We start from the raw sequence: 14030 nt of genomic DNA on the forward strand, positions 1-14030 counted from the left end.
ACCGGATGATGGACGCAGGCACATCCGGCCATGGGCCGTAGCTGCAAAAAGACGTACTGCGCAGGCGCAAAAAGAGTCCGCGAGAGTCGGCTGAGGAGCCGAGAAAGGCGGACAAAAGAGGGCGAGAGAGGCGGATGGGGGGCCGCGAGAGGCGCAGGCGCAAAAAGAGTCCGCGAGAGTCGGAGAAAGGCGGAGAAAAGAGGGCGACAAAGGCGGATGAGGGGCCGCGAGTGGCGGACAAGACCACAGAAAAAAGGAGTGAGCACATACAAAAAGGAGAAATGAGGCGCAAAGTCAAACGCAGGAAAAGCACGAAACACATTGCACACGAAACTAGACCCGAAAAAAAAAAAAAGAAAAAAAAAGAGGCTCGCGCACAACAGCAAGGCACCCCCCCCCCCCTACAGGCACCGGACGGGACACACACCAAGAGGGGGATTCAACAAGCCCATGGAACACAAAAAAAGAACACAAAACCACCCCACAGACCCTATAAGCGAGGGACGGGACACACACAAAGAGGGGGATTCAACAAGACACAGGAACACAAAAAGAAAGACGCTCGCGCGACAACAATCCTCAACAATCCCCCCCCCACACACATCCATAAGAAGTCACACCCAAAGCCACATATTCTAAAGTGAACGTCAGCACCTTCACACTAGACAGCATAGGTGTCAGCATAGGTGGATCTCATTACAATAAGGCACTATTAACCGTTCAACCGCAGAAAAGTCTCCATATTAACAGTGAGTGCAATACTCCTTATTACTTATCCATATTTCTAAAAGAAAAAATGTCTCGACTCCAAAAACGCAAAGCTCAACTAAAGCTTCTAACTAACGATGTACCTAAAAGTAAAAACTTTATGAACTGCGTTAGATCCTACAATAGTTCATTTGCTTTTAGTAAATATCAGGCCACCAAAAGGCAATGGCCCATACTGCTTTCGCATATGTGCACAAATACTGCATCGCATTGGAACAGTGCACCCTGAAACAAATCAACAACGCAAATATGCACAAATCTACATCCTGGATCCACATGACGCAAACTATCAATCAAAGTGCTGCATCGCAACAGGCACGGATTCAAAACGAAACACCTCCCGTCTCAGACATACGTTAACGGCAAGGAAGGCTACAACGGGCGTCTCACACAGCACAGGCAAATCGATTACAGCTCCAAAACAACACGTCCCAAATACTACATATGCAACAACGCGCCTCTCAAACGGCACAAGCAAAACATACACCAGGAAAATTCATTCGGATTAATAAATGTCATTTGCAATCATTGTCATTCAGTTCACTTCCCTGAAGAAACAACTGGCAATACAAGTAATACATTTAGACGTTGTTGTCAAAAGGGTCAAATTAGACTGCCTTCTTTACATTCATATACTGAATATCTACAGAAGATTCTAACTGACGATGTACCTGAAAGTGAAATCTTTATCAACTGCATTAGATCCTACAAATCGGTATCCACTATGAACATTAACGGTGGCACTGCACGTGACATCCGTCTTCAAAAAATGTTGTTTATTGAAGAATGTACAATGGCATGAAGTCACTTACTCAACACCATTCATAAACTTCTACAAACGTTTATGAATAATAATATTCGATTTGGAGGAAAGGTACTTTTATTAGGAGGAGATTTTAAACAGTGATTAGCTATTCTTCCAGATGCCATGCACTCAGCTATTGTTCAGTGCACCTTAAAATACGCAGACAATTGGCATTGCTTTCAAAAGATACAGTTAGTAAAAAAGATACGATGTCCAGAACCAGATCATAACAATTGCTTATTACAACTGAGAGATGGTACACTCAACAATACAGATGGACTTCAGCCACATATTATTACAATTCCTCAAGCCTTTATCTGCGACGACTTAGTTACAGAGAGATTTGGAACAGCAATCTCATTAGACCAAATGCCCCTTTTAACACAACGCACTATATTATGTCCAAAAAATATTCATGTGGAAAACATAAATACCCAAGTCATTCCATTACTTCCTGGAGAGACACAACTCTTTCTAAGCTCTGACAAAGTTGACTCTGATCACGATAATGACCATCTTCATTGACCTTACAAGTTCTGACCTGGAATTACCTTTTACACTTAAACGGCGTGTACAAAGAAATTTTCCAATAAACCTTTACACTGTGCCACACACTTTATTGTTTGCTTTCTATTTGCATCATCTACACCGTCACACTATTCTATATCTCATTCATACATCACGCTCTTTGTCATTCCCAACACCAGGGGTTGGCGAGCGAAGCGAGCAGGGGGCAGAGCCCCCTAGTCAGATAATAAAGGAAAGAAAATCCTTTACACAGAAAGCAAGAGTCCAGGGGCCTCATGTATAACGCCGTGCGTAGAACTCACACTATAACATGGCATAAGCACAAAAGCGGGATTGTGCGTACGCACAGAAAAATCCAGATGCAGGAATCTGTGCGCACACATACTTTCACGTTCTTCCACTACATAAATCCCGATCAGCGTGAAAAGTAACGCACGTGCACACGCCTTCTGTCCCTCCCCAACTCCTCCCAGAATTACGCCTCTTTGAATATGCAAATCAATATAAATAGCCTTCTGTGAAAAGACAATGGGAAAAGCACGGGATTAAATATAAGAATTTCAGTGAATACCAAGTGGAGACAAAGGAAAAACGTACTATTTGTTGTTTTTAAACAGTGGTATAATCAACAAAAGGAAGCTGATCGAGTGACAGAGTGTCGGAGAAACTCGAAGGCTCAACTTCACAAAGTCGCACAGTGCCCGAAATAAAAAAGAAATCACATATCAAAGTCGCCGTGAAAAAGCGAGTCGTAGCCCACCGTCTGAGTGTCATATGAAAGCTTATTAGGGTACAGACAAAAAAAAGGCACACAGTGGGGAAAAAAGCACGAAATGTCAACTTTAATCTCGAAATTTCCACTTTAATCACGTAGTTTATTTTGCCATTAAAGTAGAACATCATAAACTTCATCTTAAAATCGTTTAATTTACTAGTTTCTCAAATCCCATTGTAACTAAAGTGGCATGTTAAATGCTTTGTTCTGTATTTGATCTTCTATGTGCTCTATGTGTATGAATCACTACCTGCTTTTTAAACGGGCTTTCTCTTTCTCCGACAGGACACATAATCCATTACATTTGTGATATTACAGCTCTCTGAATAATTAAAATACTGAGATGTATATGTGATATCTTTTTCATGATGATAGGAATGAAAGCATGTTATTAAACATGGGAACACGGTGGCGCAGTGCTTGTTCATATCTCACGCAAGAGGCTTGCTGCGCCATGCGCAACCTTCAATGAAATAATTTATCACAGCAGTACTGTCTCTTTCAAACGTACTAACCTCCAATTCCTGTCCTTACTTTTCTTTCTCCAAAAACTCAATCGCCACACAATAAGCTATGTAATAGACGTGAAGCCATCTGTAAGCTTAGAACTTCGATTCTTCAAAACTTTTAAGGAACATTGAAATATCTTAGTAGTACGTGTTTAATTATTATATCCGTCTATCTTTCCAGTGTCGCGTCAGCACCAGCAAGAATACAGCGCAAGGCAGGAACAATTACTGAACTAGCTAGCGCTGCGGCACTGTGTCCTCACATGTTTAATTATTAACAATACAGATTATTTAAATGAAGTTAAAGTTTTATCTGTATAATATAATCAACATGTTTTGCTGCATTTAAAATGAATACCGTCATCACATGTAAATACGCGCTTTATAAAGTGGCGCAGGTTGTGCAATATTATAACTGTAGTGCAAGTTTACAGTGGGGTAATTGTACTTATAAGTACAAACAGTTCTACAAGGAGCACTTGATGGACTGATTTAGTGCGTTTAGAGTTCTTGGGATGAAACTGTTTCTAAACCACGAAGTCCGTACAGGGACTAAAGCGTTTGCTGTGGCTCAGGCAGCATCTGCTTCATATGAGGGGCCAAACAGGCCATAAATCATATATTTCTGTGTGTAATCTATTGGTTTACGTATCAACACTATTGGTTTATGAATATTTACTATCGGTTTGCGTGCATATTTAATTGGTTTGCGTGCGTATAATACTGGTTTCATTCATATGAACTATATTGGTTCGTGTCCGTATATTATCGGTTTGTGCGTGAACTATATCCGTTTGTATATGCATAGCACTGGTTTGCATATGAACTATATTGATTCGCGTGTGTATATCAGTGGTTCCAGTACGTTTGTTATTGGTTTGTGAGTGAACTGCATTGGTTTTCGGTTGTATGTTATCGGTTTGCGTATGAACTATATTGGCTTGCGTTCTGTGCCGGTCTAACGATGGATTTGTGTATGCACTATATTGGTTTCATGCACGTCTTATACTGGTTTCATGTGGGTAACATATCGGTTTTGCGCTTGAACTCTATTGGTTGTATGTGTGTTCCATGTCGGTTTCTCGTACGAAACATACTGGTTTGCGAACGAACACTATTGCAACTCTGTGTATGAACTATATCGGTTCTGCGTACGAACTATATTGGTTGTTCACGTGATCTTCAGTGGAAATGGGCGGGGCAAGAAACAGGAACTCAGGGGCCGGTAGTGTCATGGAGCGTGTAGAGAAGCTGACAGGAGACAGATCTGGGTTTACTTTAAACAGTGCAGTATTTTTTTCCACACAATAGGTTTGGGAAAGGACTTGGTGGTAATTATTTCTATTTAATAGAATCTGCCATTGAGTGTGTAATGAACACAAAGCTGAAGTTAAGTACGTATTTGGTCGTCTTTTTATTCGCTTCCAGCTACATGCTTGCTTGCAACCCGCGACTGTACTTTTTCACACAGCTTTTGCAAGCTAGTTACTTATTCTAAAGGCAAAATATTCTACATTTACGACTGACGCCTTTATCCAGTATAACATTTAGTTACCACTGGTTACATTTCTTATGCCCAGCGATCCCGCACCGTGCCGCCTATTCAGGTGAAGTGACATGCTCATGGTCACACAGTGTCACTATCAGGACTTTAACCGAGAAATGTAGGATTTAGAGGGCAAAGCCCTTACCACAATGCCCCAATGCTTGCACATCTGCAATGTGTATATTATTTGACATAATATAATCTTGTCCAGGACAGATTCCTTTGTTAAAGTTGAGTGTAACATTTTCAACCCGTTCAAGAGCTAAATCTGGGATATTTATTCTTTCAAATAATGTATCAGTTTGCAGATTAATGTACACGCTGTATAATATTTTACCATGCACTTAACATTGAAGAAGAAGCTGGTTTGTGAATAAGTAGCTGACTACAAGCATATGTGTAGCTAGGAGTGAATAAAAAGCCACCTGAATGTGTACCTAACTTAAGTCCCGTGATCATTTCAGATGTTAAACGCTAATCATCACCAAGCCCTTTCACAAACATTAAGTGGCATACAAAAGTATTCAATCCCCTTGAAAGTCATAATTTTCTGCAAGACAAAAGATTTATACACATTTATTCATTCAGTATTTTTCTTATGCTGTGACAAAACATTTCCAAAGACAAAATAAACCATTTTCTGTAGACGTTTAACTGAAGAAGAAAAACTCCAAAGTTAATGTTTGCATAGGTATTTAAACCTCTGTGCTTTGGAAGCTCCATCATTACACCAATGACAAATTAATTACAAAGGTGACAGTCGTTTAACAGTCATAATTAAACATGATGAGGTGCTACTTGTGAGTCCTTTCTGTCTCTCTGGATATAAACCGCCCCCTTTGTAAGGGCCGTAATCTTTGGTGGACAGTCACTGCAAAAATGAAAACAAAGGAGCATTCTACTGATGTGAGAAACAAAGTTATTGAAATGCACAAGACTGGGAATGACTATAAAAATATCAAAAGAGTTTGAATGTCCCATTGCGCACTGTTGCATTCATCACCAGAAAGTGGAAGGTTCATCAAAGTACACAGACTCTGACTAGAACAGGCTGTCCCTCAAAACTCAACATCAGAGTGAGACATCAACTGGTGAGAGAGGCGACTAGAAATCCAACTGTCACTCTCAGACGTCTGCGATGATCTTTAGCTGGAGTAAAGGTGCTGGGGTCCACAATTTCAAGAGTTCTCCATAAAACAGGCTTCTATGGGAGGGTAGCATGAAAGAAGCCATTCCTCAAGAAGGTCCACATAAAACAATGTATGGCGTTTGCCACAAAGCATGAGAAAGACCCAGTTAAAATGTGGGAGAAGGTTTTATGGTCATATGAGACCAAAACAGTAGTTTTTGGACAGACGTAAGAGGTATGTGAAGTGTAACACTAAAATTGCCCAGGCCTCAAGAAACAACATTCCTACAGTGGAATATGGTGGTGGCAGTCTCATGCTATGGGGATGTTTTTCATGTGCTGGGTCTGAGAATCTTGTCAGAGTTGAAGGGACAATGGATGGACACATATACTGCACAATTTTGCAAGAGAACTTGTTCCAGTCTGCTATGAAAGCTCAGGAGAAGATTCATCTTTCAACATGATAATGACCTTAAGCATTAGGACAATGTGACACTGGGATAGCTCAAAAACAGAAAGGTGAATGTTTTGGAGAGGCCAAGTAAAACGCCCTAAGCTTAACCCTGTTGAGAATCTGTGGCACTGTTTGAAAACTGCTGTTCAGAGGTGCCATCTCACCGACATAGAGGGTCTCTAGAAATCCTGCCAAGAATAAAGGGGCAGAATCACTCCTGAGCAGTGTGCAGAACTGGGGCCTACTTACAAAAGAACGAAGGCTGTTACGGCAGCAAAAAGGTTCTTGACAAAGTATGAATGTGTTGGGCTTGAATACTTAATGCAAACATCAACTTTGGAGTTTTTCTTCTTCAGTTAAATATCTACAGAAAATGGTTTATTTAGAAATGTATTGTTACAGCACAAGAGTTCACATTAAAAAGAATGAATAAATAAACGTGGAAAAATCTTTTGTCATACAGAAAATTAGGATGACTTTTAAAGTGATTGAATACTTTTGCATGTCACTGTTTCTGAAAGGGCTTGGTGGTTATTATTTTTAACAGTATTTTCCCGTAATTCTGAAATATTCACGGGGCTGACGTGAGGTGCACATTCTGCTGGCTTTTTATTCAATCCTAGCTACATCCAGTATATGCTTGCAGTCAGCTACTTATTCATACAGCTTTTGCACACCAGCTTCTTATTCTAACAGCATGGCAAAATATTCTACAGCATGTACATTAATCAGAATCATTACAAACTGATCAGTTATTTGAAAAAATAAATATTCCACATTTTGGTTCTGCACAGGTCAAAAATGTTAAACACAACTTTAATTTAACAAAGGAATCTGTCTTGTCACAAAACTGTGAAAATTAAGGTGGCTGAACGTGATTTAACACTTTACAGTGCCCATGATAGCACAGTAAATCCTATTTATCAGATATTGGAGTGGAAATACGCAGGTACTCGTACCTGGCAGGGCAAAAATCGGCTGCATCTTAAAAAACGCATATGCCTTGTCACAAAACTGTGAAAGGTAAGGTGGCCCAATATGATGTAACTCACATATACTGGTCCTAAATATGGAACATTTAGCTTTTCAAAGAATGGACACGATCATATCATGTCAAATAATATGCACGTTGCTGATGTGCAAGCAGTGGGGCATTGTGGTTAGGGCTTTGTCCTCTAAACCCTACATTTGTCGGTTCAAGTCCTGATAGTGACACTGTGTGACCATGAGCATGTCACTTCACCTGTCTAGGCGGCACGGTGCGGGATCGCTGGGCATCAGAAATTTAACCAGTAGTAACTAAATGTTATACTGGATAAAGGCGTCAGTCGTAAATGTAGAATATTTTGCCTTTAGAATAAGTAACTAGTTTGCAAAAGCTGTGTGAAAAAGTACAGTCGCGGGTTGCAAGCGAGCATGTAGCTGGAAGTGAATAAAAAGACGACCAAATACGTACTTAACTTCAGCTTTGTGTTCATTACACACTCAATGGCTGATTCTATTAAATTGTAATAATTACCACCAAGTCCTTTCCCAAACCTATCGTGTGGAAAAAAATACGGCGCTGTTTAAAGTAAACCCAGATCCGTCTCCTGTCAGCTTCTCTACACGCTCCATGACATTACCGGCCCCTGAGTTCCTGTTTCTTGCCCCGCCCATTTCCACTGAAGATCACGTGAACAACCAATATAGTTCGCACGCAGAACCGATATAGTTCATACACAACATTCCAATAGTGTGCGTTCGCAAACCAGTATGTTTCATACGCAAAACCGATATAGTGCACACATAAATCCAGCATGTTACTTTCACAAAGCCGGCATAGTACGCACACATAAAACCGGTAGAAGACTGACAAGGACTCAATGTAGTGCATACACAAAACCAATAGCGTTCATATGCGAAACCGATATATTACCCACGTGAAACCAGTATAGTGCATATGAAAAACCAGTGCTATACGTAAGCAAACCAGTAGTATACGAACACAAACCAATATAGTTGATACGCAAACCGATTGCATACGCACGCAAACCAATGCAATTCCCTCACAAACCGATAGCAAACGCACGTGAACCAGTAATAAAGTTCAATTCAATATAGTTCATATGCAAACCAGTGCTATGCATATACAAACGGATATAGTTCACGCACAAACCGATAATATACGGACACGAACCAATATGGTTCATATGAATGAAACCAGTATTGTTCGCACGCAAACCAATTAAGTATGCACGCAAACCGATAGTAATCATCCATAAACCAATAATGTTCATGCGTAAACCAATACTTTACGTACAAAAATATATGATTTTTGGCCTGTTTGGCCCCTCATAGCTTCATGCTGTGTACCGATAATTCTCTTTCCAATCAGCTGCTGCTGTGATTTCCCACTCAGATACAGTGATATAAATACTCCGAGTGGTGCAGTGAGAGTAATGTGGAAAAAGATGATCTGCTGTGGCAACCCTTAACGGGATCAGCTGAAAGAATAATAATAATTCATTACATTTATATAACGCTTTTCTCAGTACTCAAAGGGCTATCCACACAGAGAGGAACCGGGAAGCGAACCCACAATCTTCCACAGTCTTCTTACTGCAAAGCAGCAGCACTACCACTGCGCCACCTGTGAGGACAAGAAGATGCAGTGAGAGTTACAATGCTAAAGCAATTATGGTATTTGGAATACTATGGCTATTCCCTGGACCATTATATTGCTGCAGGTTAATTACAATCAGATGCATTACACTAATAAACAATATGCAGTTAATTTCAGTGTATTTATAAAGCCGCGCCAGGAATGTGGATCTAAGAAAGAAAGGGTGATCACACAGGAACAGTAGCACTGCTTTGACACTGGGTGCCGCCAGTCTGCAAAACCGGGCGGATAAATTGCGTACGCCAAGAAATGAGTTACCGTGGAAATGTGCGTGGCTTTACGCCAAGTTTAGGTTTTATACATCGCGATTTGAGCGTGGAAACGGGAGTACGCAACATTTCTGTGCGTACGCACCGTTTATACATGAGGCCCCAGGTCTGGATCTGCTACAGCTAGAGTGAGCTTGCATTAGTTTTGATCCTTGACAACAGTAAAATAAACCTTTTTCCATCATCTAATTAAAAATTATAAATCTAAAGTATCAATCATTTATGTATAAAACAGTGAAAATACTGTACATCCAGCATTGATCCAGTTGTAGTGTTGTTCAGTACATTCAAATATATTTCATTTATAGCTGCTAAAATAACCCTTCCAGTATACTGTCTGGGTGGTGCAGTGGTAGTGCTGCTGCCTCACAGTAGGGAGACCAGGGTTCATGTCCTAGATCCTCCCTGTGTGGTATTTGCATGTTCTCCCCATGTCTGTGTGGGTTTCCTCCCACAGTCTACAGACATGCAAGTTAGGTAGTTTGGTGATACTAAATTGTCCTTAGTCTGTTGTTGGTGTGTGTGTGCATGTGTGTATTCACCCTGTGATGGACTGGCCAGGGTTTGTTCCTGCCTTGTGCCCTATACTGGCTGGGATAGGATCCAGCACCCCCTGTGACCCTGTTCAGGATTAGGTGGGTTAGAAAATGATGGATTATGTATAGCTGCATTACTGTATTTGCAGTGCTCACTATTAGGTGTGCAGTGCTACCTCATAGCTCCAACGACTTGGGTTCAACTCCCAACACATTCATCGTCTGATCTATTCTTCAATCTGCCATGAGGTTTATTAGCAACTTGAATCTGGACCAATAGTAGTGAATGTGGTGTGCATGAGTGTGGTGGTTAGTATTACTGGGATAAGCTCCAGCTGCCTGTAACCATGTAAGAAATGAAGCAGTTTCTGAAAATAAATGAGAGCATTATAAGGCTGAAAAGAAATTTATGAGAGCTTACATACCCAATTAATGAGCTAACTACTATAGGGTACAGCTATATATCCTCATTTAGCACAGTTTGTTCATCGCTGGGCACTCAAGCATACCAGGTGAATTTATAGTCACCGATAAACATAAAATTCTTTCAACAAGAACATAAGGAGATGTTTCACAAAGGAGACCTTGTTGGGATGGGTGTAAGCTAAATTGTCTTAAGATCTCATTCACATCCTTTTCAGGTACAGTTGCATAAAATCCAAAAGCACATATTATTCTTATCATGTCTATCTGTCCACATGAAACAACTTGGCTGCCAGAGAGATACGTATGTTTGAAATTTGATATATTTATTCTGCAAAAAAATTTGACAGAAAAGTTTAAAGTTTAATGAGATATCTTAAATAGGCCTTAGAGTACAAATGTTTAAAACTTCAATGCCATTTTTTTTAAATTGACTGTCTTAAAGTACATAGACAGATAAAACTTTAGTTGTCCCAAGAGACGTGTTTGCCTTTTTACAGATGCTCTTCAAATAAATACATACAGTAGGCACCCGCGAAGTCGCGGTTCAGAATTCGCGACCTCAGTCATTCGCGGATTTTTCCTTAGAACCTATCTAATAATTGTTAGCAGAAACCACAAATATCCCCCGCAATTTTTATGGCTTTTATCGTGGCAATACTGCACTGTAGATAGAACAGGAAGCAACTGTATTGGAAAACGTGGCTTGGGATGGTGAAAGTAGCCAATAGAATTTGAAACTGCAACTCCCAGCAGTCCCTACAGTGGCTCTGATTAGTCTTCTGCTGAGGGTACTGGGGCTGTTGTTGTCAAAGGATGTCAGCGCGGCTTTTAAAAAGGGGGCCGGTGACCAAAAGCAAAAGAAAAGCTTTTGTAATTTGCGTTACAAGTTCCTGTCTGCCTGCCTTCTGTTGGGTTACCTGTACTTATTCGTTTTGCCCTGGATTGTTTCGTGCATCTGGATTATCTGCCGCCTGCCTGTGTACATGAGGACTGTAAGTGGAATAATGGCCATCCTGCAAAGAAAGGAGCACTCCTGAACCCGTCTTCACCTTTTCAGGAACTAGCGGTAGGACTATCTTTACATTCCCATTCGAAGTGCGGATCTCTGGGCTATCCATTTTCATCATTACATTTCATCCGTTGCTGTTTTTCATGAATGTTTTTCATGATCTACTGTGTGTGTTTTGTTTGTGCTTTGTTGTATTTAATGTGTAATCACCGTAAGGGGAACAGGGGTAGTATTGTTGTTTTCATTTATTTCATTTGTTTTCATTACATTCTTTATTTGCAGTTTGATTACCGGTTTGCTTTGTTTTTGTCTCTGTTTGTGTGTGCGTGTGGGTCAGGCCAAGCCTTGGTGTGTCCCTGGAATCTCCATCATAAAAATAAATAAATCACCGTCTTCTCGACGGTGTAAATCTTAGCAGCACCAGACCGCTACAACGTTATTCATTTCTCCTTGCTGCTTGACTGTGATACATCCCCAGCTGAGTGTTCTTCACAAAAAACCCTCTTAAAAAATGCTAATAGACTACCTTCACATTGCTCCCTTACTTGCTGGGCTTACTTGCGGCTGCTCTGTCGCGCGACACTACGCATACTTAAAAGTCTGAATAGCATGTATATTTTTTGGCTGATCGCTTTGTTTCTCTCTCCTCCCCCAGACATCCTCTGCTCATGTTGCGGGTCCCTCTCCCGTTGTGCTCCCATATGATGTTTGCCTATTCTTTTAATTGATAACGAACTGCATACTGAACTCGTTTTACTTCTGAAAGAGACATGTTTGTTTGAATAAAGTTCCTGCGTTTCTGTGCAATTCTGTGACCCAAGCGTGACACCCGGCAGCACTGCAGCCTGACTGTCTCTGGGAGTGAGCCATTGCAATAGACTAGCCTGCCAGCATCAGTGCTTACCTGTGAGTGCTTCTCAAGTGCAGTTGGCTCGATGATTTCATCTATGGCATCAGTTACACCTTGTACATACTGCTCCAGTAGTTTTTTAAATAGTTTTTATAGTACATTAGCAGTGTGTAAAATGATCAGTGTTGCAGTAATTGTGATGCTCTTTGCATGAAAAAAGTGTTTCATTAAAATTTAACTTTTTCTTTGTGAATTGTGATATTTACTTTTTTGCTGCACTTTAAGTATTTGGCGTCTAGGGATGCATGAACCCCCAAGTATGTGTCAGTTTAAGATTTAAAGCCCCAAGATGCCGCTGAAAGGCCCTGCACCTTCTAAGGCTTCTGGCAATGAAAACGCACTTGCATGAATTACAGTACATATAGTGGTAACATCTGTATTTTACATTCTGTACTGTGGGTAACATTTCAGTACAGTACTATGCAGTATACGGGTTTACCTTTACATTCTTTATTTTTAGGTAATGTATTAAGCGGAGTTTGAAATTAAATTGAAGTGTTTTGGGGGCATATTTAGGGTTTAAACTATAAAAATAGGCATTTTTTTAACGACATACAAAATTCGTGGTTTTTCACAATTCGCGGGTGCTCTAGGAAAGTAACCCTCGCGAATTTTGGGGGTGTACTGTATACACATCCGGAAGACTACAAAAGAAAGAAAACTAAAATGACAGGAAAACTTCTGTCTTGGCAGTCACAGTCAGGCATTCTGCAGATGTGTTGCTGTCAGTATAAAGTAGACCCTAGTTGCATTTTTTGACATGCTTTTGCTGAATATTTTGTTGGCTGAAAGTCCTCAGTGTTAGTGTGTTACAGATAGGATGTGTAGCATTGTTCATAATGGCACTCAGTTTTGTTTTAATTCTGTCCTTTGCTACTACCTCCAGGGTGTCCAGAGTGCTTCCTATAAATGAGCTTGCCTATTTAATTAGCTTGTTGATTCAGTGGGCCTCTCTTGTAGCGATGTTACCTGCCCACCACACAACAGTGTACAAAATTGCACTGGCCACCACAGAGTTGTAGATGATGTGAAGGATTCCTCTACCCACATTAAAGGAATGTAGTCTCCTAAGGAAAAATAGCCTGCCCTTTCTTATGTAATTCCTCTGTGTTTTGAGACCACTCCAATCTGTCATTGATGTGGACCCCCAAGTACTTGTAGCAATCCACCACCTCTACATCCACTCCCTAAATAGTGACTGGACTTAGAGGCTCTATGGTGCAGCAAAAGTCAATAACCAGTTCTTTGGTTTTGTTGATATTAACTTGTGGACAGACAATTCTTTCTGCACAAAGAAACAAAGTTCTCCACCTGACTCCTCTGGTTTCTACTCTGTTTCATTCCCCCTTATCAATACGCCCCATCAGTGAAGAATCGCCAGAAAATTTCTGAAAATGACATAACTTCATGTTTTATTTGGAGTATTGGGTGTACAGAGAAAAGCAGACAGGACTGTTCCTTGTTGGACTCCATTGTTGTTCTTATCCATAGCAGAAACACTGTGATAATACTGACCCTATACATCTTGTGGCAGACGACCGGGTCCCATGCCTGGCCGGGACGTCCCTTCTACTTATATTCCGTGGGAGCAGCCATGGACTCCTCAGTACCTCCCCCGGGACGCTTGGTGGCAGCCTCCCTGGCTGACGATGGTGCCACAGTTTCCCGCAGGGTTCCATGGGAGATGGAGTTCTCCACAAC

Source organism: Erpetoichthys calabaricus, chromosome 2, assembly GCF_900747795.2.
Source record: "Erpetoichthys calabaricus chromosome 2, fErpCal1.3, whole genome shotgun sequence".
Classification (NCBI taxonomy): domain Eukaryota; kingdom Metazoa; phylum Chordata; class Cladistia; order Polypteriformes; family Polypteridae; genus Erpetoichthys; species Erpetoichthys calabaricus.